Source organism: Taudactylus pleione, unplaced genomic scaffold (assembly GCF_031769625.1).
Source record: "Taudactylus pleione unplaced genomic scaffold, aTauple2 ptg000916l, whole genome shotgun sequence".
NCBI classification, from domain to species: domain Eukaryota; kingdom Metazoa; phylum Chordata; class Amphibia; order Anura; family Myobatrachidae; genus Taudactylus; species Taudactylus pleione.
In genome coordinates, this window is record NW_028285317.1 from 3,328,549 (window position 1) to 3,353,256 (window position 24,708).

The window sequence follows — 24,708 nt, forward strand, 5'->3', positions numbered from 1 at the left end:
GGTTGGCTGTAGAATGTTTTGTTGGAACTTGTTCACAGGATGTATTAATTAAATATTTACTTACAAATTACCAGCAACTTGAGTGCTGGCCTCGTCTCTGTTTGAGCCCCTGGTGGATCTCTATACAAGTGGATGGTCTGTAATATTGCATGATTTGGCCTAGCACCTGATATATAACACTTGGTGATGTGCAGTTTTCTCTACAAAATATATATATTTATATATATTATTATATATATATACCGAAAAAATTACCAGGTGGCACTCCAAGACTTGTGATAAATAGATGTATTTCAAATCGACGTTTCGGGGTCTTTCACCCCTTCATCAGGACACACCTGTGTCGATTTGAAATACACCTATTTATCACAAGTCTTGGAGTTCCACCTGTTCATTTTTTTTCTGGATATCATGGGAGCTTTTGGTTCCCAGAGGAAGGCACCCAAGCCAGTTACAGATTGGTGTCAGCTGCCAGCAGAGTGCCGTTTTTTTTTAAATTGTGATATGTAACAAGTCCCAAGTGCAGCACAGAAGATACTGGTAAGGGGATGGGGGGAAGCTGCACAGTGAAGCTGGAATATAGTTAAAGGGAAGGGGGGAGAGGTGGCACAGAGGAGCCGGGACACAGGTGGTGGGATGGGGTGATGGGCTAAAAGTTTGCCTAGGGTGCCTATGAACCTTGCACCGGCCCTGCATGTAGGTTACCCATTCATAATCTCCTGTCACCCTGTTTTCTCTGAGTGTGCCGGTGCCCAGTAACTAACTCTCTGCTGTCGCTCTTCCTCCTGCAGGTGAAGGCGCACCATCTGAGTCTGGTCCACAAGATCCCTGAAGGCGCCAGAGCAATCAATGTTCAGCTGAGACTCGTCCTCCAGGTATTCTTGTACCATGTAATTAAAAAGTTAAGGGGTCTGTTTATCATACTGTAGTTGTGGACTAACAATCTGCATCACAGCTTATCGCAGCAATACAAATTGTAGTTACCCCGCAAGTTACCATGCTGTTGCTGTTGACGGTTGGGACGTGTGTACATATTACAGTTGTGCAATATGTAAAAAAATAAAAAAGGCTGCTTTGGGGTATGCTGTAATGGAGTGTATATTGCATAGGACTGGAATGCAGATTAGGCAAAGGAAGTGACTGGCCTGGGAGCAATAGGAACAAATAGTGGTTTACAGTTATATACTATAATCCATTGCCTAACTGATGCAACTCATATACCAGACACAATAGTAACTGTACGATTTCTGTATTCTTTTCCATAGGACCGGACTGGAAGGACAACAGGCTCAGTTCCAGGGACATTGTTCTTATGAGATGTACGTACGTACTTTGTGCTGATATCGCATGAACAAGATGTAACAATGGGAATTATGGATAAAAATTTTACATAATGAAAAATAGTGTAATTTATAGATAAGAATAGATTATTATGAAATATTTTTAGCTACTTCTATTTAAATGTTAATCATATACCATAATACAGGGCCATAACTAGGGTATTGTGGCCGCTGCCGCCACACAGAGTACAACATGCCCTGAGGGTGGAACGAGCTGTCCGACGCAATCTCTATTTGCCACTGGGTGCCTGTTGCTATGTATTAGTAGCTATGTGCCCAGATACGTTACAGCAGCAGCAGCAGCAGCCCTGCCTGTCACTCTCAGGTTACTCCACCTCCAGACCCGTCAGCAGGGATGGGAGAGAATCCATAACATCTCTCCTCAGCGCCCACATTTCCAAGAGGAGCTGTTTGTTGGAAGTTAGAATGGGCAGGCAGGGGATGGCAGTAGTGGCAAGCAGCGTGACAGGTCCGGTGCCAGTATCCTACATAGAAGTGCCCAGTGTGAGTGTCACTTTGACACACAGGACTCCAGTGCACAGTCACAGCAGGTAAATAGGTTCTAATTATATAAGTGCCCTCATACTGACATTTAAACCATTTTAACTATAGTACTTTAGACCATGGGGATATTTTTCATCTACACAGCAGATTTCATGTCAGTAATCTAATGTAAGGACACTACTGCCAGCCTCTACTATTAGGAAATGGTGTACTACAGAGAATACTATATTGTTCAATTGTGTTCTTCGGTCTATATACATATCTTCCAGCATTTAAACACACAAAATGGGGACAAACAATATTAACAGCCAAGAGCCCCAGGACCAGACTGCCCCAGTATCAGTTGCCATGGCCCCTCCAGTGTTGCAAACTATCAGTAATATTAAAATATGACATGGTGAGGGGGATGGGGGGTGCTGATGCCCCTTCTCACACAGGGCACCACAATGTCTAGTTACAGCTCTGCCATAATATCTAGTTATGGATCCCATGTATATACTAATCTTTGTATCTCAGTAACTATCATAGAGCATATTACATTTTATTTAAAATGTCATTGTAATATATTTATATTTCTGTATAATAATATAGAATAACTGATGAGTATAAAATGAGGAGGACAATGTCCCAATGAAGTGAATTAGCCTCATTAAGTTGTATAATGTTCTCATGGAGTCATTTAGGTACTATGGTGTCTGTTTTCTCTTTTTAGGGGTTTGCGGCACAAATTGCCCCCCGTGATCTCTATGCCAAGGAAACATCTGGAAATACGGTAAGTGCTCTCAGTGTGGCTACTGTCACTTTCCTTATGACCTAGCATTTATACGGGTTGGGTACGGGATGCCAGCACTCGGGATCCCGGAGGTCAGAATCCCGATACCGGCATCCGGGCAGGTTAGAATACTGACACTTGTCAGTAAGTATCCTCATCCTACCCCTCCCTCCTTGTACCCTAACCTTCCCCCTAGTGTCTAACCACTAACCCTCCCCCTACCCCAATACTTACTGCCGGGATGCCTGTGCCGGGATTCTGACTGGTGTGGGGATTCCGGCACTGGCATTCTGAGCCCTGGCATCCCACCTGCCGGGATTTATACTACATCCCATTTATACATCTATTTGTCATACCAATGTAATTCGTATTACACTGACATTTACATCTCATATTACTCCTCATGTATCATCATTTATACACAATTTGGAGAAAGGAAAAATAAGTTTCTTGTACTGGAAATGATCGGGCAGAGACATAGGGCCTGAGTCATTAAGGATCGCTATTGCAAATCGCAGCTCCGTAATCGCACGCAGGTCTGCTGAGATAATATGCTAATGATCGCTATCATAATACCATCACACTGCCAGCATAGACCCCCACTGCCTCCCACTACCACTATCCCACATCCGTAATACCCTGCACACCTCCATAAACATCGGTAACATCGAGTACCATCGGTCCCTCACGCAGAATTACAGCAGCCCTGACTTTACTTAGATATTGCTAACCTCATTGCACACAGTGAGTACACAAGCCTCCGTTTCTCTGACCACCCCCCCGTCACCACCCCCAAATGCTCACTGCCTGTCACTCACTCTGCGTGGTCTCCGTGATCTCAGTGCGATCGCAGTGGTGTCTACGCGAACGTGCACTGCGATGCATACAGATGAGCAGTACACAACAATCACCCATCTGCGTGCGCTTTAGTAATAGCGATCTGTAATGGATCCGGCCTATAGGTCATTATAGCTGTAAATTAAATAAAAATAATTGTCAGTTTTAGATTTATTGTGTCCAGCAGTGACAGTCCCATAAGATAAGCTACATATATAACACTAAGAAATGTGACCATAAGCATGAAAACCTACAGACAAAACTGGAAAAACCGATATATTCCAATAATATATAATATATTTATTTAGTCATTCATTATAATGTTTTATAATTAAACTATCCTTGTAGTAAAATATGATCCTTTATTTCTAATTAATATTGCCCTTGAGGATATGAGAGTAGTTACCATTCCCACCTCCTCCCCAAATCCTTACCCTCTTCATGTCACCCCCTTGTGCCACTACTTTAATCTTTTCCCTTTTGAATGTAATGTAATTTGATGTAAGATCTCACTAGCAGGGCCCTCCTTCCTTTTGGCTACTATATAAAAAGAGTAATTCTGGTCAATATTGCGGATCTTAATTTCTCCATAACTGTAACTATATAAGCATGTGTATTGCAAATATATATATATATATATATATATATATATATATATATATATATATATATATAAAGCAGATCTTAGTATATCAATAAGAATTCAGTATACACAGGTGTAGCTATATAATATGTAAATGAATACACCATATCCACAGCCACTCCATGGGGTTTAAGTGACAGTTTTATAGAGCCAGGTGTTACTTACACTTTATCATTACATACTTTTCATTAGAATTCTTTGGGGAATTGTATTCTGGTTACATTTTCCCTGTCATTGCTGTTATCTTTAGCGTATTATCAGTATTGGTAAAACATAAACGTTTAAATCTTCCTATGAATTGATGATCTGAAACTTTAATTGATTTCCTTTTAGATGAAGACTACATCTCGTTGTAGCGCACGTTCTGTCGTCCATCTGGAATGTGCCCTTAGAACGTGACGAAAAGATCCGCTTGGGCCGAGGCCGTCACCTTGCTGCATTGTCCACTAACACCATCGGCTATTTATAATATAACATCTTACCCATTAAATAAACATCACTGGTGATTTTAGTGGTTTCAATTCATTACATTTCACAATTGAATTTTATTGTAACCTTATTTTTTTGTATTCTTGTTACATAACATTATTCTTAGATCTCATAAGGTTTATGATAGGGCAGTACCAGAGAGAGGTGATAAGACCATTAGAACTTGAGGTCTTCACCTTTAGCAAGCTGCCTTTCCCTTACAGCGAGACGTGCTTAAGCCCTGGGGATCGTACCGTCTACATTTCCCACCCCACAAACACACTAATACATAGTAGCTTTTTGGACTGTGAGAGGAAGACGAGGCACCTGGAGGAAACCACACAAACATGGGGAGAACATATAAACCACACACACATACAGTTCATGTCCAAATATAACCCATGACCCCAGCACTGTTTGCCAGTAGTGCTAACCACTGTATATTCATGAGACGGTAGTTGCTAATTTACCAGTAACAAGTAACATCACAGAGGCATATACGGCACTGGTTCCTGGTGACTACACAGACTGAATTAGCATTAATATGGACTGTGTACAGGGCCGGCACTACCATTAAGCAGCTTTAGGCAGCTGCCTAGGGCACCAGCACCTGAGGGGATGGCACTGAGGCTGCCAGCACAATAATAAGGATGTCTCTGATGTCATTATTTTACTGCACACTGGTGGCAACCACAGCTTGCAAAAGCCATGGCCACCACCCCTGCACTTGTCAGCTGCTGTCTGGCTGAGACTGCATATATGTCAGTCTGATATATCTGGTGCAGCCGCAGTGTAACCAACAGCAACAATGCCCGTCACTGGCCCCCTTCCCTCAGTCTCTGCATGATGGCTGCTTCCACCCTGGGGCCAACAGCCACCAATATACTGTTGTCTTTTTCTCCCTTCTCCTCCCCCTCTTAAGGCTCTGCCCCTTCCCTCTGAGACTCCACCTAGTTCAGCTCTTGTGCCTAACTGATTCCTCCACAGTCAGCTGCTCCAGGGGTGAACCCAGGAATATGAAGAGACCACAACCTTCTGCAATCAAAGGATGCTCCAACCAGCACTGTACTTACTGGTGCTGCTGGCCCAGCCACCTCCACGTGATGTAAGGGGACGAACCGACACAGGGTGATCTTACACTCTGTTATGGTTTTGCTTATTTACATATCCAAACTTGGGATGGACTCAAAGCTTTTTCCGACTTGTGTTCCTCTTGTACCATTACTGATTTCGGGCCTTGCCTTTTGGGTTGTCGGCAGCTCTTTGGTTGTTCACCAAAGTAATGTCAGTAATGGCGGCCACTCTGCAACTTTAGGGGATTCGGATAATATCTTATCTAGACATACTACGCATTGCAGCCCAGTAAGTGGATACTCTGCAGGAGCACCTCAACCTGACAATTCATATCCCTCAGTCACATAGGTGGCTCCTCAATTAGCACAAATCCAGCATAGCGCCTTCTCAGCAAATGGTACACTTTGGGGTCCTCTTGGACACTCTAGTCCACAGGGTTTTTCTCCCACAGTATAACATTGTTTCCCTTTGTGCTACATTGTTTTCCCATAGTGCTACAATCTATTCTTCATTTATAGAGAGTTTTCGGCCAAAAATTGCGCGCTCGTTTTTTGCCAAAGTACACAACTTACAGTACGAAAATAAAAATTTTCTGTAATTTATCATTAGGGAGGATGTCCAAAGGGTTCTGAAAGAAATCCCCACATTTCTAGCCAAAAATAGGGGATTTAGCTTTTTTTTTCTCCAGGTCTGGGATGGAGAAAACTTTTCTCCAGTTTTTTTTCTCCATTTTCACCTGTTTGCTGTTTTCGACAGTTTTTTTTTTTGGTAAAAAACAGTCGTTTTCGCCAATGGCGAAAAAAACTTCAGTTTTTGCAGCTAATTGAATACAGCTCAATATCTTGGAATTGCGGGAAATTTACAGGACGTTGTGTCAAGCAAGACATCTTCTCTAAGGCCTTCTGGTCACAATCCGCTTAGACAAAGCCAGGGCCATCGCCTACATAAATCATCCAGGAGGCACAAGGAACCTTCAAGTCATGCAAGAATCATCTGATGGGCAAAACGGTTCTCCCAACTCTCCCAGCGGTCTACATTCCGGCAGTCAAAAATTGCAAGGCAGGCTATCTCAGCCACAGGGGCAGAACTATGGGAGACAATGGAGGCACCTGCCGCTGGGCTCCAGCTCTGAAGGGGCACCTCCTCCATTGTCCACAACGTATTCACCCCACTTAGGGCTGTAACTATGTACCTGGAGTGTACCGTCACAGCCACCCAATACATGGCACCCCTTCCCGGCACCTGAGAAGCCACCATACACTAGTGGAGAGCTCCATGTCAGACCATCAGCTGCTGCCTTCATCTATCTATAGCCTGTCTGCATGCAAACTGCTACATTACAGTGTCAGCTGTGACGGGGGGCACCAAATTATAACTTGCCTCCGGGCGTCTGGAATGAATTTAAGCCACTGCTCAACCATCAAGATGTACAACAGCTCATGGACTATTGGGTCCACCTCTCCATCGACATATGAATCCCAAGATGCCCCGCTACTGTTCCAGGATTTGAGACCAGAGTGCGTTTTTTTACTGGATGCACTGTCAGTCCCCTGGGCCTTCCCATTAATTTATCTCTTTCCTCCAATGTCCCTACTGCCTTGGGTAATCCGCAAGCTGAAACTAGAGGACAAAATCATCATCCTGGTCATTTCATATTGGCCATCAAGGGCATGGGATGCCATTCTCAGATGCATGTTGTGGCACCACATCAGTGGCTTCCCCTAAGGTTGGCTCTTCTCTCGCAAGGCACTTTTCTACATCAGGATCTTTATTGACTGGCTTTGATGAGGTGGCTGTTGAGACAGCCCTTCTGAAGGCCATGGGTTTATCAAATGCTGTGGTAAATTTTATGATTTGCACTAGGAAACCCAGGGCATAACTAAGGTGGAGGCCGCTGCATAGAGCGAGTTGCCCTGAGAGCAGAATCTGCCATGCTCACCAGCCACTACAATGGAGGGAGGAGGAGCACCCAGTAGCTATCTTCAGCACTCCACGCACAGGCAGGCTGCTGGCTGCCACAGACTCCTTTCACCATACAGTCAAATGGCTGCTAGTCAGGGGAGCTCTGTGCCAGCCCCATCTGTACTTTGGTATCTCTGACAAACCAGGGTTCCCCGATGGAAGATTGAACTGCAGCCCGGACAAGCATAGGAGGAATACGGTAGCATGATGAGTGCGTGCACCATCCGGGCCGATCTTATCTAGCTGGCTGCCGCTGGTGCAGATGGAGGGCTGAGGTCAGGTGAACTAACCAAGACTGGTAAGTCTTGATATTCTTGGGAAGGGGGGGGGGTTGGTGACAGGTGTATAGTGCTATTTGCACAGGGGGGGGCTTGTGTATAGTGTTATAAGTACAGGGGGCAGCATTTGTACAGGGGTGGCTGGTTTATAGTGTTATATGTATGGGGGGACACAGTGGCATCCCTCCCCGCGTTGTCACCCGGTGTGGTGAGGGATGCTGTGTGCGCGGAGCTGCTGTGTCAAAAAAAGGGGCATGGTCACGTGTGAACGGGCATGTCCACGCGGGAAGGGGGCATGGCCTCACGGGCCGAACCCCCGTGCGTATTACTTAGGGGGGAAGGAGGAAGTGCAGGAGGTCCTTGTGTGCGGTGCCAGCCGGTTCCCTCAGTATCAGGAGCCGAGTGCTGCACTTAATGCTACAGTGCAGCACCCGGCTTCTGTCAGTGAGGGGGAGTCTGCACCTTGGTGTTACCCCTCGTCAGGTGACACCCAGGTGCAGACCACACCCCCCAGGGGGCTGGTGTATAGTATTATATGTACAGGGGGCTGTTTATAGTGTTATATGTACAGGGGCTGTGTATAGTGTTATATGTACAGGGGGCTGTGTATAGTGTTATATGTACAGGGGAGGGCTGGTGTATAGTGATATGTGTACACAGGGGCTGGTGTATAGTGTTATATGTACAGGGGGCTGTATATAGTGTTATATGTACAGGGGGCTGTGTATAGTGTTATATGTACAGGGGGCTGTGTATAGTGTTATATGTACAGGGGAGGGCTGGTGTATAGTGATATGTGTACATGGGGGCTGGAGCAGTGGCGGGCTGGCCGGGGGGCAGGGTGCCATATGCCCCTCAGGCCGGTAGACTTTTGCCTCAGTGAGGGCCGGTATCAATAGTGCACAGGTATGACTGATGGCCGGATGACAGACAGAAAGTGCTCTCAGTCGCTCCGACTATAGCAGCATCAGAGCGGCTGGGCAGCATTCTCTGCCTGTTACCGGGCTGTCTGTCACCCTATGTAGCTTGTGGCTGCACACTGAGCAGCACTCCTTCCGAGGCCGCTCCGCTGCAGGGGATGTGCACCTACCTCTGTGTCTTCTGTCCCTTCCCTCGGGGTCCTTCCTCGCCCCGGCTAAGGCCCCGCCCCCTCTCCTACCCTGACTGACTATATTAATCAATCACCTCCTGTCCCTGCTGAAGACCCTGCCCCCTCACCACGAGTCTCCGCCCTTCCTCTAGTCTATCCTGTCTGTGTCGTCTCTTCCTATACCCTGGAGCTCCGCAGGGACCAGAGACAGAGCAGCCTTCCAGGCAGGTAAGTGCCAGTGGAGGTGTACATGTTTACATGATATTTGAGAGGGAAGGGTGGGGTGTTGGAATACCTATGCAATGGGGGGGCTGTAGTTATTTTTATCTTTGGGGGGATGGGGTGTTTTAATACTGTCGGTGCTGGGGGTGATGTAATAATGTGTGTGAATGTGGGGGGGGGGTATTATTATTGTGTGTGAGGGCTACTGTATATTCATAATACCTGTGTTATATGTGGGTCACTGATGATTTCTGCATAATCTGGTAATTACTGCGTTATCTGGCAGCCATTACAACGCTCCCTGATCAGGTGGTCACTGAGAACGTCCCTGCATTATATGGCAGTCACTGCGACACTCCCTGATCTGATGGTCACTGCGAACCTCTCTGCATTATATGGCAGTCACTGCGACGCTCCCTGATCAGGTGGTCACTGAGAACCTCTCTGCATTATATGGCAGTCACTGCGACACTCCCTGATCTGATGGTCCTTGCGAACCTCTCTGCATTATACGGCAGTCACTGCGACACTCCCTGATCTGATGGTCCCTGCGAACCTCTCTGCATTATATGGCAGTCACTGTGACACTCCCTGATCTGATGGTCCCTGCGAACCTCTCTGCATTATATGGCATTCACTGCGATGCTCCCTAATCTGGCTGTCACTGCAAACCTCTCTACATTATTTAAAGCACACCCACATTAGGCACACCTTACTTACAGAGGCTTTTATCATGTGTCTTTTCTCCATTGCAATGCGCTGGTGAAGAAATCGGACCACTTACTTGTTTCTGCCCCCCAGGCCGTAAGTTGCCAGCCAGCCCCTGGGCTGGAGTATAGTGTTATATGTACAGGGGCTGTGTATAGTGTTATATGTACAGGGGAGGGCTGGTGTATAGTGATATGTGTACATGGGGGCTGGTGCATAGTATATGTACAGGAGGGCTGGTGTATAGTGTTATATGTACAGGGGGCTGTGTATAGTGTTATATGTACAGGGGGCTGTGTATAGTGTTATATGTACAGGGGGCTGTGTATAGTGTTATATGTACAGGGGGCTGTGTATAGTGTTATATGTACAGGGGGCTGTGTATAGTGTTATATGTACAGGGGGCTGTGTATAGTGTTATATGTACAGGGGGCTGTGTATAGTGTTATATGTACAGGGGGCTGTGTATAGTGTTATATGTACAGGGGAGGGCTGGTGTATAGTGATATGTGTACACAGGGGCTGGTGCATAGTATATGTACAGGGGGCTGGTGTATAGTGTTATATGTACAGGGGGCTGTGTATAGTGTTATATGTACAGGTGAGGGCTGGTGTATAGTGATATGTGTACACGGGGGCTGGTGTATAGTATATGTACAGGGGGCTGGTGTATAGTGTTATATGTACAGGGGAGGGCTGGTGTATAGTGATATGTGTACACAGGGGCTGGTGCATAGTATATGTACAGGGGGGCTGGTGTATAGTGTTATATGTACAGGGGGGCTGATGTATAGTATATGTACAGGAGGGCTGGTGTATAGTATTATGTGTACAGGGGGCTGGTGTATAGTGCTATATGTACAGATGAGGGCTGGTGTATAGTGATATGTGTACACAGGGGCTGGTGTATAGTATATGTACTGGGGGGCTGGTGTATAGTGTTATATGTACAGATGAAGGCTGGTGTATAGTGATATGTGTGCACGGGGGATGGTGTACAGTATATGTACAGGGGGGCTGGTGTATAGTGTTATATGTACAGGGGATAGGGCTAATGTATAATTAATGTGTCTGCATTGTTTGTCTATGGAATGCTCCCTGTACCGTATACTGTATTAGTCCCTAAAATGCACTCTACATGAGCCTACCTACCATAGGTGCAATGGGGTGCAGCTGCTATTGGGCCCAGAGGTTAGGGGGTCCCATTTTCCTTGTCAACATTACATGTGTTATAAACATTTGACACCATTGGGTGATACATAGAGGCCCTTACAAACTTTTGCTATGGGGCCATCAAATACCTTGTTACGCCACTGGTGATAGCTGTTAGTGCAACAACTAATCTAACACTTGCTGCATACAGAGAGGGAGGGGGCAGATCATAGAATCTTTGGGACAACTTCCCCTCTGAATTCAGGTACTCTATTTTGATAAATAGGCTTCTCGGCTTGATCTCTCTAATGGGATTGATGCTGGCGAACTACAGGTTCCAGCCTCTGACTCTCTCTGCAACAGTTGGCTTTATGATGTCTCTCTAATGTCTTTCAAGGTGTCTCTTGTGCCACCTTGCTTCACTTCTATGCTACTTTGCCTGTATCAGTCTCCACTTTACTAGTAAATAGGCAGGATGTGGGAGATCCGGCCACTCTTCCGGGGGTGTGGAGGGATACCCAAAAAATTGGGAGCCCACTGCCCAGCCTAAAAAAAAAGGAACTTGTCAACGCTGATATAGGTGGTGGCCTCTATATCTCTCTTAGCAGTGGCGTAACAAGGGTGGGGAAAGAGGACACGTGGCCTGGCCGCTGTGACAGAGGAGGTGCCAGCCAGATCATTCATTATATAGGTCCCCGCCAACCGCACCAACCCCAGATAACCACCATGTGGGGGCCTACATTGTTTAACGATTGCTCTGTGGTATCTGTAATTGCAATTACTTCATAGTGGTTAGTACCACGCCCGGGATCAAATACCAATGCCTTGAATGAATGTTGTCAGTGTATGTACGAGTACATATGTTGGGGCTACATTCCATTATTTAGTTTGCAAAAGCCAGTGACCAGGCTCTAGAAATTGCAGCTTATTGGATAAGCACCTTTACATCGAGACCAATTACTTTCTAATTGGATTTGTACTAAGTATGCGGGTGGTGTTAGGATCACACATGCTATATTATTTAGTGTGCGCCCAACAGGGTGTGAAAAAAATCATGATTTTAAAAAATTTATTTAAATTGTTTTTTTATTTAAATTGGAACTAAATACTAAACCAACTAAAAACAATAATAGAAAGTTCTTTTAAAATACTGTATCTTTAATACATTTAATTTAAATGACTTGACAGTGTCTCCATGAATCATGGCATGCCACAGCAAACTACACACGAATCACACAAACTGCAAAAGGAAAGACACAGCAATTATGTTAAACGTTACAATAGTTGGCAATTGCCTTGTCTGATTTGTAAATCTGAATAATCCTACACATTAGGGCCCTCTTTCAGAGGCGGTCGCAAGAAGCGATCACTCTCTCTGAATGAGGGCAGCCGCTTCTTTTTTTAAGTGCGGCCTCCTAGTCGCTAGCTAAGATGTGGGTTACCACCCACAGCTTAGCGACCGACCAGGGTGATGGTCGCGATGGTCAAGACCTGGGGAGCTTCCTAATCTGATCGAGCAGGAAGCTCCCCACTGACATCACTGCTGATGTCACTGCAGCCGCCCACAAAACGGCAGGCGTTCGCTTGGGAACACCTCCGTTTGTGTAGCCACCCCCCCGCCCCGACTACAAAATGAGTCGAGCTGTCGATCACCATCGACAGCCACCTCTTTGTAGTGAGCTCTGGAGCAAGAGAAATTATCTCCCGCTCCGGGGCTTGCGCACACGCAGTGCGGCCGCTGTGCGTGCGCAGGGCCTTAACATCGACCCAGTTGCGAGCGCTCAGCGGTTGCGACTGGGTCTGAATGAGGTCCTAGGTTTATTGAATGCCTTAAAAAAAACAAGTTTTTCAGCTGCAACATCGTGGTCAAACAAGAGGTCATTAAACGGGTTTGTTTTTGCTTGGAACTTGACTAGTGTTTGTAGAAGGGTATTTGAATGTGGATATTTTTGGGGGGTTTAATTTTAACAATACATTAAACACCTTGATTTTTTTTTCCTTAAATCATATGATTTAAATCAATGATTTTGTTTAAAATCATGTGATTTAAATCATAAATTAAATCGTGATTTTAATCAAGTTGATTTAAATCAGCACACCCTGGCGGCCAGCACACATCACAGTTAATAAACCTCTGCAGGTGTTAATGTTACTGGCTGGGTGTACAAGGATTCTGCCAGCATCGCAGATCCGAGTGCTGCATCGGAAGACGCAGCACTGGATCACCATTTTGGCCATTGGTCATAATGGCAACAGTCATCACCCATCAGAGCAAGCCTAAGCTTACTCATAATGCGTGACGGAACTCCTGTGCCGGGGCCAGGAACTCTGCGTTGAGAGACGCAGAGTCTGGCCTCGGCACTACCACAAAACAGAGGCGATGCAACTCTATCTTTTGAAACGAAGCACATAGCTGCCACCACCCTAAACAGCTGCAGACGCCGCACTGCATGCGAGGACCCTGAACTCCTTCTATACATGCGCAGTACCGGTCCTGCACATGCTCAGTTTTCGGAACATCACAAACTGTGTGACAATCACAACAGCGTACAACTCTAGATCACTCCTTTTATAGCTTGTATTATTACTATAATGTAACCGGTGTATATATTAATATCAAAATACTATCAGTATACTTCAATTATTAATAACTACACTACTAAAATAAATAAGTCTCTCGTAATTAAATAGGTTTGAACGAAAAAAGTCCTTTTGGCAGTAATGTCATGTCTCAATGACGTTAAAGAATATGGTTCTAGCATTAGTAACCTGGGCTACTGTGACTGTTGGTGCACATTGAGGCCCTTTATATAGGTTTGTTTAGAAATGGAAACATTTCTCCTTAAGTGTAATGTTACATGTGCCGTCACAACGTTTTTTTATAAAGCCACTGAGATGCAGCGTTCTCCCGCCAAAGCCAGCTTCCAAGGGAAAACTGGCCCGCCACCCACAAAAGCAAGAAACTAGCCAAGGAGAACAACAAGTCCATAATAAACACCCTAAACCCGAAGCATTAAGGTGTACTCCATCATGATGAAAAATTAACCAACGTCTGAGCCTAAAAAACTATGCCCAATGCGGTTGTTCCACCATATTTAGTAGAACTAACAATACCCTCAAATTACGGACTCATTGGGCCATATTCAATTTGGGAGTGAAAAGTCTGTGCTGGATTTTTTGCTCCACATCGGAGGTTTCATGGGAATAAAGCATCGAGCGCATGTTCGCTTTACCCCTGCATTCAATTAGAAAGCAGCGAAAACTGGACCCGGCGGAAAGGTTAATAACGGGAAAAATAAGGAATTTGTGGAAATTCATCCCAGGAACCCCCTAATGATGTCCTGACATGGAGGATCACTGTGGGTACCCCCGTTTTTCCCTGGAGAAGGTAATTAAGATTTTTAAATAGCCGCGGCAGGTGTTTTTTCCCGAATTTGAAAAAGTGATGAAGAATAGCACTTAGGTTTTTTTGGGGCAAAAAATAACTATGCCCATCAAATTTGGGGTACATGAAAATGGGTGCAAGCATATTTTTAAGTCCCTAAAGTGCATTTTGAAAATTCTTCAAAAATGCACCCACCGCTACCACCCGCATTCTTTAAAACACCTGACGCGCATACTTGGGAAGCCCCTCTGAATTAATTTAGTTATTTAAAAACTTGTTCCCCACTTATTTTTTTTAACCCCAAATTTAAAATATTTTTTTTGTGGTGTCCCTATTTTTTTTTTTTTTACACAGTTCATTTTTAGGAGCTATTCCCAGGGGTGCAGGCTATTTTTTTTTAAGCCTGCACCCCTAAACCCCAATTCTGCACTTTTTTTCACCATGTAAACCATGGTGAAAACTTATCCCCGTTTTTTTTTCTAAGACTTTTCACACCGGCGAAAAGTCTTTGAAATTGAATATGGGGATAATTCAAACATGCGAAAATGACGTCATCGGCGATATATTATCGCCGATGCCGACTTTTCGCAGCCTAATTGAATATGGACCATTATCTCTGTAATATCCTCAGTAACTATTATCCATAATATCCTCCATAACTAAGGCGGTTACCATCGGGATTCTATAGTTATTATTAACAACAGCAACAACAGTTAGAAGATTGATAAAATCAACCATTTGCTCAATACAGTCGCCATCCAGATTTGTAAGTGATAATGCCCATATCAGAGTCAATAACACGTAAACTCTAGCAAATATTAAATACATTTTTCAAAAACTATTATTTATGTTCTCTACATAGGTATAAGCCAGGGATTCAGTATGAATGACCGCCGGACTCTTGCCCAGTGGTTCAAATCCCGACTGCTGCAGCCCGATGGTTGGAAATCCCAACACCGCAGGTAAGTATACTAAGTGTATACTTACCCCGGCTGAGGACGATCGGTCCGTCGTCCCCACAGGGTTCTGGCGTCGGGATTAACATAGGCGTCGGTATTTCAACGCCTATGTTAAATCCCTTTTTGGGATTTCCTTGTCGGGATTGAGACGTCTCTTCACTACATCCCATAAGCCAGTAGCAGTGTCCTACAATGTTGGAGAACGTATTGTTTGCTTCTTCAACCTAGTAGATGATAATTCCTAGCACTGCTATGGTGGAATAAAATAATTTAAACATCCTGGAAAAGGAATTCAAGTTGCTACCCTAGAGCTTACAGAAGACGTTCTTGTACCGGAGTCAGTGTAGATCATATAGTCATGGTTGGTCTCGATTATTCATCGTTGAATATTGCACAGGAAGATGAACATTGGCTGATATCAGAACTCCGCTAGCACATACCGCCATACCTGTGGCGTTCTGAATGACCCTTTGTTCACTGTTGCCTTTCCACAAACCTCAACTATACTTGCCCTGTCTTATGTCTTCCGCTCCTAAGAAGCTCCTAAGGCTAGCATATAGGAGGTCCAACAGTGCAGGCATGCAACGGGAGTACCTGGGGCACATCTGTATTGTAAAATGAACCTGTACATCCATCAATAGCTTCTGCTAACAGCGTACATAATGCAAACTGTTTGCACATGTGCATGGGCCAGTTTCTGAAAAAAAAATCGTGGGAACTGGCCCAAATCGGAAGTCGAGATCAGTGCACTTATTAGAAAATAAAGTAGTAAAATATAAATTTATACTATTCTTTAAAGATAAATATTTTTTTACAAGTCCAATCCAGCACTCATCAGCCAGGGGTGCCAAAGATAGACTCGGGCTATCATCCCAGGGTGCCCTGGAGAAGGGGAACCCCTTTATTTAGACCCCGACTGCATGACCAACTATAGACCAGTATCAAACCTTCCTTTTCTAGGAAAGTTCATTGAGAACGTGGTGGCAATGCAACTGGAAACCCGCCTGTCTACTCATGATATTTATGATCCATTCCAGTCAGGATTCAGGAAAAGACATAGCACTGAAACAGCTCTAGTATGTGTGCTTAATGATCTTCTGATGGCAAGAGACAGAGGTGATTGTTCAATCTTTATCCTTCTGGATCTCTCAGCAGCATTTGATACTGTGGACCACGGGATTCTAATTGAGCGCCTGAAAAATTTCTGTGGACTGGATGGCACAGTCCTTAGCTGGTTCAAATCATTTCTGACCGGCAGGTCACCGAGAGTTTCTTCTGGAGTAAACTCTTCATCAGACGTCATGGCTTGGTCTACCACTGCTATGCAGATGATACACAACTGTACCTGTCCTTTGCTCCAGGTACAAAGGAACCCATAACAACACTAAATGGCTGCTTAGCTGAGCTTCAGGAGTGGATGAGTGCCAGTTGGCTGCGACTGAACCCTGATAAAACAGAGGTCCTTATGATAGGTCACAAGTCAGGGCTAGAGCATAGCCAACCAACAGGACTTACGCTTGGGGGATCAGAATTACAAAACACTGAACATGTGTGGAATCATGGTGTTGTCCTGTATAGTGGTTTAACACTTAAACATCAAGTATCAGCCACAATCAAATCCTCATTCTTTCATCTGAGGAACATAGCCAGAATCAAGCACTTAATTCCCTCAGAAGAGCTGCCTAAAATCATACATGCATTTATATCATCACACCTAGACTACTGCAAAGCCCTCTACCTTGGACTCCCAGCAAAAGAATTGCACCGCTTGCAGATGGTACAAAATGCAGCGGCCAGACCCATTCCAGCCACCTAACACCCATTCTCTACTCCCTTCACTGGCTGCCTGTCAGATGGCGAATTGTTTTCAAGATTGGCTTACTAACTTACAAAGCCATATATGACCATGGCCCAAGGTACCCAAAGCAGCTTCTGATTCCTTACCATCCCACTCAATTACTGCGATCTGTTGACAAAGGACTATTAACAGTACCTAGAATCTCCCGGAATTCGTCTGGGGGTCGAGCTTTCAGTTTTGGGGCTCCAGCCTTATGGAACTCACTTCCCCGCACAGTTCGAGAGGCCCCCACTCTAGAATCCTTCAAAAATAGACTCAAGATTTACCTCTTCACCCAATCATTTCACTAGTGTCCCTAGTTGAGGCTTATTTTGTATTTTGTACTGTAAAGGCAAATGTAAAGCACTTTGAGTCCTTTAGAAGAAAAGCACTATATAAATAAAATTATTATTATTATTATTATTATTATTATTATTATTATTATTATTATTATTTGAGGTTCCCCATCTTCCAAGGGAATCTCGGCCTTGGCTGACTAACGGTCAGGTACAATGCTTTAGCCAGTGGACCCAGTAAAATGGTTCCCCAGATGTGGCATTACACCCTCGCTAGAAAGAGTCCGGTGCTGGCTATGGAAACTACAGGGGAACAGTACTCATCTTGTCCCCTGTATTTCCACAACCAAGACCAGCTCAAAAGAGACTGGTGCTGGTTTATAAAATACAGGGGAACCCTACACATTTTTTCCCCTGTATTTTAAGAACCAGGACAGGCTCAATAGAGCATGGGGCTGGTTATACTTGTGGATGGGGGGGGAGTGGCGCAAGTAATTTTTTTTTTTTAACCGTTTATTATTTTTTTTTAAACACAGAATCATTCATGGGTCTCACAGAACTGTCCAGGTTTCTGTGTAACTCGGACCTGCTCAGACTTTACTCAAGTTTCAGACAATGGGCCTGATTCAGAGATGGACGGAATTGCAGAGCCGCTCACAAGCGGCTGTGCAATTCTGTCCATTTAAAATGCAAATGCAGAAGGAGGTGTCAGACACCTCCTTGATGCATCTGCGTGATCACAGCGCTGCGACCATCAGTCATGTTTGTTGTCCCTTCGGCCAAGCTGTGGTAGCTGAAACTTACCACAGCCTGACTGAGTCCTGGAAAGCTTGCGAGGCTAAGAAGTCTGCGTGCACCCATGAAGACCCTGGCCACTTCCCTCCCGGAAAACGAGGACGACATTCCCCCATCTCCGGGAACACTGCCTAGCAACAGCCCCACTCTGCCTCCAAAATGCCGCAGCCTGTCAATCAGACTGCGGCTGTGAAGCTCTGTGAGCAAACTCACAGATGGAGGGCTGCACATGCCCAGTCCTCCCACCATCGGAGATGTGCGCTAACCATCGGGTTAGCGTACATCTCTGAATCAGGCCCAGTAATAGTGTGCAAGTTACACAATCGGACTCTATAACATTGCCCGACTTGTACCCTCACAATGGCAAAACATCTAGGTGCGTGTTTTGCCATTGTGAGTTGCGGGGGTGGGGGTGGGGGGTAAGAAACATGCGAGTATGCATGTTCTCACACCCTATTAATGTTTACACAGGGTTTCTAAAAATGTGCGAGAATAGCTCCATACATGCACATTTTACAAACTCGGACCCTATTACATTTTGCCCCATAACTGCAAGAAAGTATATATGTCTGTGCTTATATTCACTCAATAATATACATACACTCCAGAGCTGTCAATTATTTGAAACAATGTATTTAACACATTAAAAAAGAAGAACTGCAGTTCCTTAAAATAGATACCAGCTTGCAAATACTCATAAATACATAGCTTTCAACCATAGACATAAATATGCACTGTTAGGTCCAATAATTCCTTAGGACCCAGCTGGACACTATTTATTATCAAAGCAGCAATTGTATATGGATAAAATCCTGCTTATAGGAAGAGTTAATAAGATGAGCCTGTAGGCTCTCAGGCTGAGCGTTACACAATCTGCATAAACTGAACTCCAAATGTCTCTATATTCCCACGGGCAGGCGCCCAATGGCCCTCATTCAGAGCCGCACGTTAACAACAGTACGCTCGTTGCGTTCCGATGTTGACTAACCGCGCATGCGTCGGTGTTACACTGCGCATGTGCGTACGGCAGATTGCGAGCTTTTTTTCTCTCGTTCCTAAAATAGCGTACAGGAAGTGACATGTCAAATGTGATTGACAGAACAGGGCGTTTTTGGGTGTTGACGGGGGTGGAGATGAAAAAACGCAGGCGTGGCGAGGCGTTTTTGGGGCGTACATACATTAGCAGATGCGAACGTCAAATGTGTTCGGACCGTCTCATACGTCACTGGAACATCCGCTTTCCCTTCAAAATGCTCGCACAGCTTAGGGTCAGGATTACTCGACCACATTGGCGATGGCCTTCTCCTCCGTCCCGGGACTCAACGATGGTGCTGTGATTAATCGCGGCTGGTCAGTAAAGTAATTAGTGTTGGATTGAAAACCGGCTTGGTATGTGTTTGGAAAGCAGTTTATTGGGATAGCACAAAAGCGTACGCAGGTGGAAATCAGAGCTGCTAATGTCATGATTACACAATCAATTAGCGTACATTTTGGGTGTTTTATTTTGGCAACAATTTGTTGGTTATGGCCTATTGTAACAATAATGTCATCATGTTTTAATTAGCTCCCCTTTTTTTTGGTTTACTGTGGAATTTGCATCGCTATGTGATTTTTTAAACGTTCCTTAAAGAGGCCTTTTTTTTTTTTTAAGAGGGTCAGTTTTTGCCTTTAGGGCCAGGATTAAATGTAACCCATTTGTACAATAATGTCACAATACAATGTCAGTTTTTTGTTTTAAATTTATTGTTTAAACACAAACAAAGTGGCCTAATATTTTGTTGCCTTTTTTTTGTGGCAAAGATATTTGTTAAAAAAAAAAAAAAAGCCATAACTGGTAACATAAACGTAAATACCAAAATTAAAAACATTTCACAAGAAAGGAGAGGGAAGTTTTGACCAGAAAGGAATATGAGCCAAGCACAGAAGGAGTGTGGGAAAAGTCGCCATTGCTGTCACCGTTTTCTCGCCCGTTTGGCTGGGTGAGGGTGGGCGCCAGACCGGGTCCGGGATGCCATCGGGCTGGCCTGTCCAGAGGCAGATGTTGTGGCCTCTGGACTAGGCACAGGGCTAGGCACATTTGGAGGATTGGCTGATGTTGTGCCAGAGGTGGAGGATCCGGATGTTCCGGCAGGAAGGGAGGTCGGCTCCACCATGTGCTGGCGAACGAGCTGCTCCAGGGCATCGGCGATGCGGATGTTGGCCCTGGTATTTTCCGCCAGGGCCTGAGCAATGGTCACGTTGGCCGCAGCATTTTGCTCCAGGGCCTCAGCCACCCGTATCAGACTGGCGTCCATCCTCTGCAGAATCTCCGTATGGAAATCCGATTTAAAATTGAGTTCTGTGAGGAGGCCCACTGCCTGCGAGGGGGCACGCCCTGGACTGGCTTCTGCAGGGTCCTCAGCCGGATGTACTGGTTCCTCCCCTGCAGAGCCAGCAGAAATTCTGCGGCCAAGGCTCCCCTCTGGAGCAGACTCATCCGCCTCTGTCTCTGTTAGGAAAAATGCGAAAAGACTCACATTAGAAGCTACATATTGGCACAATAGCATTTCAGAGTTGGTGACATCACAAGACTTACCTTGGCCAACATGAGGAGCCGCAAAGTCTGGCATGTCCGTATCCATGTTGGACACGCCAAACACCTCCACAGCCTGCACACACCCCTGTGCCAGCTCTTCTAAGTCTGTCAACTCCAATGACACCGGGGTGGGACCCCCACCTGTCCCCCTTGCATGCCTAGCCCTGTCGGCAAGTTTTTGCTTGAGATGATATTTGAAGTCTGCCCATCTGTGGAATGAAATTGGAACCATTATCCTTTTTTTTACAATGGGGTTTGTTTATAGGATGGGAAAGTGTTTACTTACCGCCGTTTGACATCCCGGGCTAGACGGACATAATCACCCACCCTATTGACAGCAACGGCGACCTCCTCCCACATTCTCCACTTCTGGCTTTGGCTCATATTCCTGGCTGCCTGGGGCAGGATGTCAACGCACTTCTGGATCAAAACCTCCATCTCCTTGCTTGTGAAATGTGGCTGCCTTTTTTTTTTGGCAGCTTTGGCGGGTTGACTGGGGCCAGCAGTCTCTTCCATGTCATCCTCCTCACCTATTTGGGTAAATATGCAGATTTAGCCACTTCACAACTTGCACAATATTATGTTTTTAAAGAATCATTGAGACAAAATGCATGAAGGCCTTACCGCCGGAATTTTGGCCATTGTTTCCCTGGTCTGAAGCCATGTCTCTGCTTCCAGAATGAAATCAACCAGAAATTAAATTTGATTTCGTGACGTATTTATATATGCGTCCTTAGTTTGCGGCCGCATCATTGATTGTGCGTCCCTATGATTCATCCTTAATTTGTGCGGGAAAATAAACACTATTTATGGCTTGGTGTGTGTGGAGTCGAGGTTGCGTTGTTGGATTGTTGGCGGTTAAGTTGGTTGGATTTGGTTGTTTGCGGTTGGAGGATTTGGCGGTGTTTGTATTTTTTTTGGTTTGCTACAGTTGTTTTGGTTTTCCGTTCGCATTTTTTTGGTTTATTTTTTGCCATCGTTTCCTGATTTGGTAAGTTTTGTGCAGTCTAATTTGTGGCCAATTGGTGTCTACTTCTGGTTTTTTGTTTGATATTTTTTTTTTAACACTAATTTCATCTATTTTAGTTTGTTTTGGCTTTCGCACCCAAAGACCTTTTTGAGGGAAATCTTATATATTCGATTTTGGTAAGTCCATTATTTTTCTTGCATTTGCGAACTAATTAACACATTTTTGACTGTTGGTGTAGTGACTTGCATTTGCGAAATAAGTAACGCATTTTTGACTGTTGGTGTAGTGACTTGCATTTGCGAACTAATTAACGCATTTTTGACTGTTGGTGTAGTGACTTGCATTTGCGAAATAATTAAGGCATTTTTCGAGGCTTATTCATCATGTAAACCAGTTTTGCTTTTCCCTTTTCCATTTTTGGGGTCCATTTGACCCCTATTTGACGTACGGTGTGCAATGTCGTTTTCATCGATGGCCAAATGTGTGTTTCGCCTATTTTATGTGTTGGCTTGCACCAATTTGACAAACATAAAATCACCCTCTAAATTTTTGATGTCTCATTTTTGGCTTTTTTACAGTTTATACGTATCATGACAATACCCCGGCATGTAAGCAGCTATGGATGGTATCATAAAGCTAAGTTGTTTTATGTTACTTTTGGGGTGGCTCAAAAGCCTTACATTGTAAACTTTGAATTTCAGGTAGATCTGGGGCGAATTGTTCTGGCCCTGCTCCCGGAAGACGACCAACCTCAAACTTGTCCCAGGCGTAGGCATCGTAGGCATGCAAGGCCCCAGATATTTCGAACACGTGTCACCCTTTTTGGAATGCCCGATGATGAGGTTTTAAGACGCTACCGTCTACCTCCCAAAATCATCATAGACACTCTCTCATTAATAGAAAGTGATCTTGAGCGGCAAATTGACAGTCCAACAGCAATACCACCACTGACGCAATTTATGGCGGTGTTACATTTCTGTGCCTCAGGATCGTTTCAAACAACGGTGGGAATAGTGGCGGGCATCTCCCAATCCTCCTTTTCCCGGATCCTGAGGGCAGTGATGGAGGCACTTTTCAAGCACCTCCATCATTTTATTAAAATGCCTTTGGATATGGGTGCCCTTAGTGTGGCCAAGGCCAATTTTTACCAAATAGCTGGCTTCCCACACATCATAGGGGTTGTGGATGGTACTCACATACCACTTCAGCACTTCAGGCAATATTTAGAAACCGTAAACACTATCACTCCCTGAATGTAATGGTGGTATGTGATGCCTCCCTCCAGATCCTGTCCCTGAATGCTAAATTACCAGGAAGTGCTCATGACTCCTTCGTCATCCGGCAATCAGGGATATGGCAGAAATTAACCAACCTACAAGCTGGTGATGCGTGGCTTCTGGGTAAGTGGAGACCTTTAGTACATAACAATGTTAAGCTTGATACACAGTGTTCCTGATGTTGTCTATTTTTTTTCACTGGAGACAGTGGATACCCTTGCATGTCCTGGCTGCTCACTCCTTATTTGGCTCCCACACCAGGGCCACAAAGTGCATATAATTCCGCACTTACAGCCACCAGGCAAGTGGTGGAGCGCTGTATCGGCCTTTTAAAAGGCCGATTCAGATGCCTCCACCGCTCTGGTGGCGAGCTCATGTATGTGCCGGATATGGTGTCTAAAATTGTGGTCCTGTGTGGGATATTTCACAACATTGCCATAAGGAGTGGTGTCCCAATGCAGCCAGAGGATGCCTTACCTGAGGATGGCCCCCCCGAGGTTGGTCGGAGGTCAGTATGTGGGGGGGCCATACGCGATGATGTTGTGGCCAGATTTTTTAGGTAAGTTGTAACAAAACTACAGTGTTTATACCTAATGTGTTTGTGTTTGTTTGCGAACATCTAATTTTGTGTTTTTTTTCTCACCATCTTCTGTTTGTTCACATAATCTTTGGCACTCCAACGCTCACTACTTCCTGCTACCCTTACCAAACCTGGATCTGGTCCTTTTGGGCATATATTCTGGAACCCATATCGCAACGCCATGTTTGTGGAATCATGTTGGCATGGTCCTTCGTCAACCAGTTCTTGATTTTTTGTTTTTATTTAATTATTTCTTGGTATGTGTTGTATTTGAATTTATCACTGTGTTCTTTTTTTGGGAGTGACCACTTTGTTTTCTCTGTTATGTTGTGAATAAATGTTTGGAGAGTGAAATGGTCTTCCTTTTTTGGGACGTTAACAGCAAGTGTAACCAGGTTAACACAAGTTACATTTGACTAAGGGGTAATCCAGTACTGACGCCAGTTGAGCTAAACTGAAATATGTTTTCAGCTTCCCAACCCACACCAAAAGGAAGCCTGGCCCAACCTTGGGATTTGTAAGATTGGCCTAAGCAGCTTGCGCACCAACTAGGAACCTGTAAAATGTAGAAATATGTAATTGACACTACACCCAAAAAGGGAAATGACATTGTTACTGTTATGTGTTTCTTGTGTCTGTTTGACATACAAAGACAAAACACAATCTAACTTTTAAAAAAGGGAAATCCTTGCAGGAACAGTCTACTTATGTCAGGCTAAACTATCTTGGTTTTGGATTTAAAAAATGAGCCAGAACGTATATTTGTATGAAAAAATTTATTTTGAAAAGTTAACAAAAATAAAAAAACTACTGGCGAAGGAGGCCAGACAGCCGGTCGAGGGCCACAAGAATGCCAATTACATGTTGGCGCATCTGGCCAACACAATCCGCCACCTCTTGCCGACGCCTCTGTTCCTCTGTGGGTGAGAAAAGTGTGTGGGTTAATACAACAATAGGGAATCCACATTAAAAAAACAAAAACAC

At 44.7% G+C, this 24,708-nt stretch overlaps 1 long non-coding RNA gene across 1 annotated transcript; it reads left to right on the forward strand.

The window, feature by feature from the left end:
- The first annotated feature begins 1,692 nt into the window (after positions 1 to 1,692).
- On the forward strand, positions 1,693 to 4,574 carry LOC148473437 (uncharacterized). Its single transcript, XR_015872961.1, has 3 exons — positions 1,693 to 1,891; positions 2,557 to 2,616; positions 4,430 to 4,574. It is a non-coding gene; the product is annotated as an uncharacterized LOC148473437 (long non-coding RNA).
- Positions 4,575 to 24,708: the final 20,134 nt, after the last annotated feature.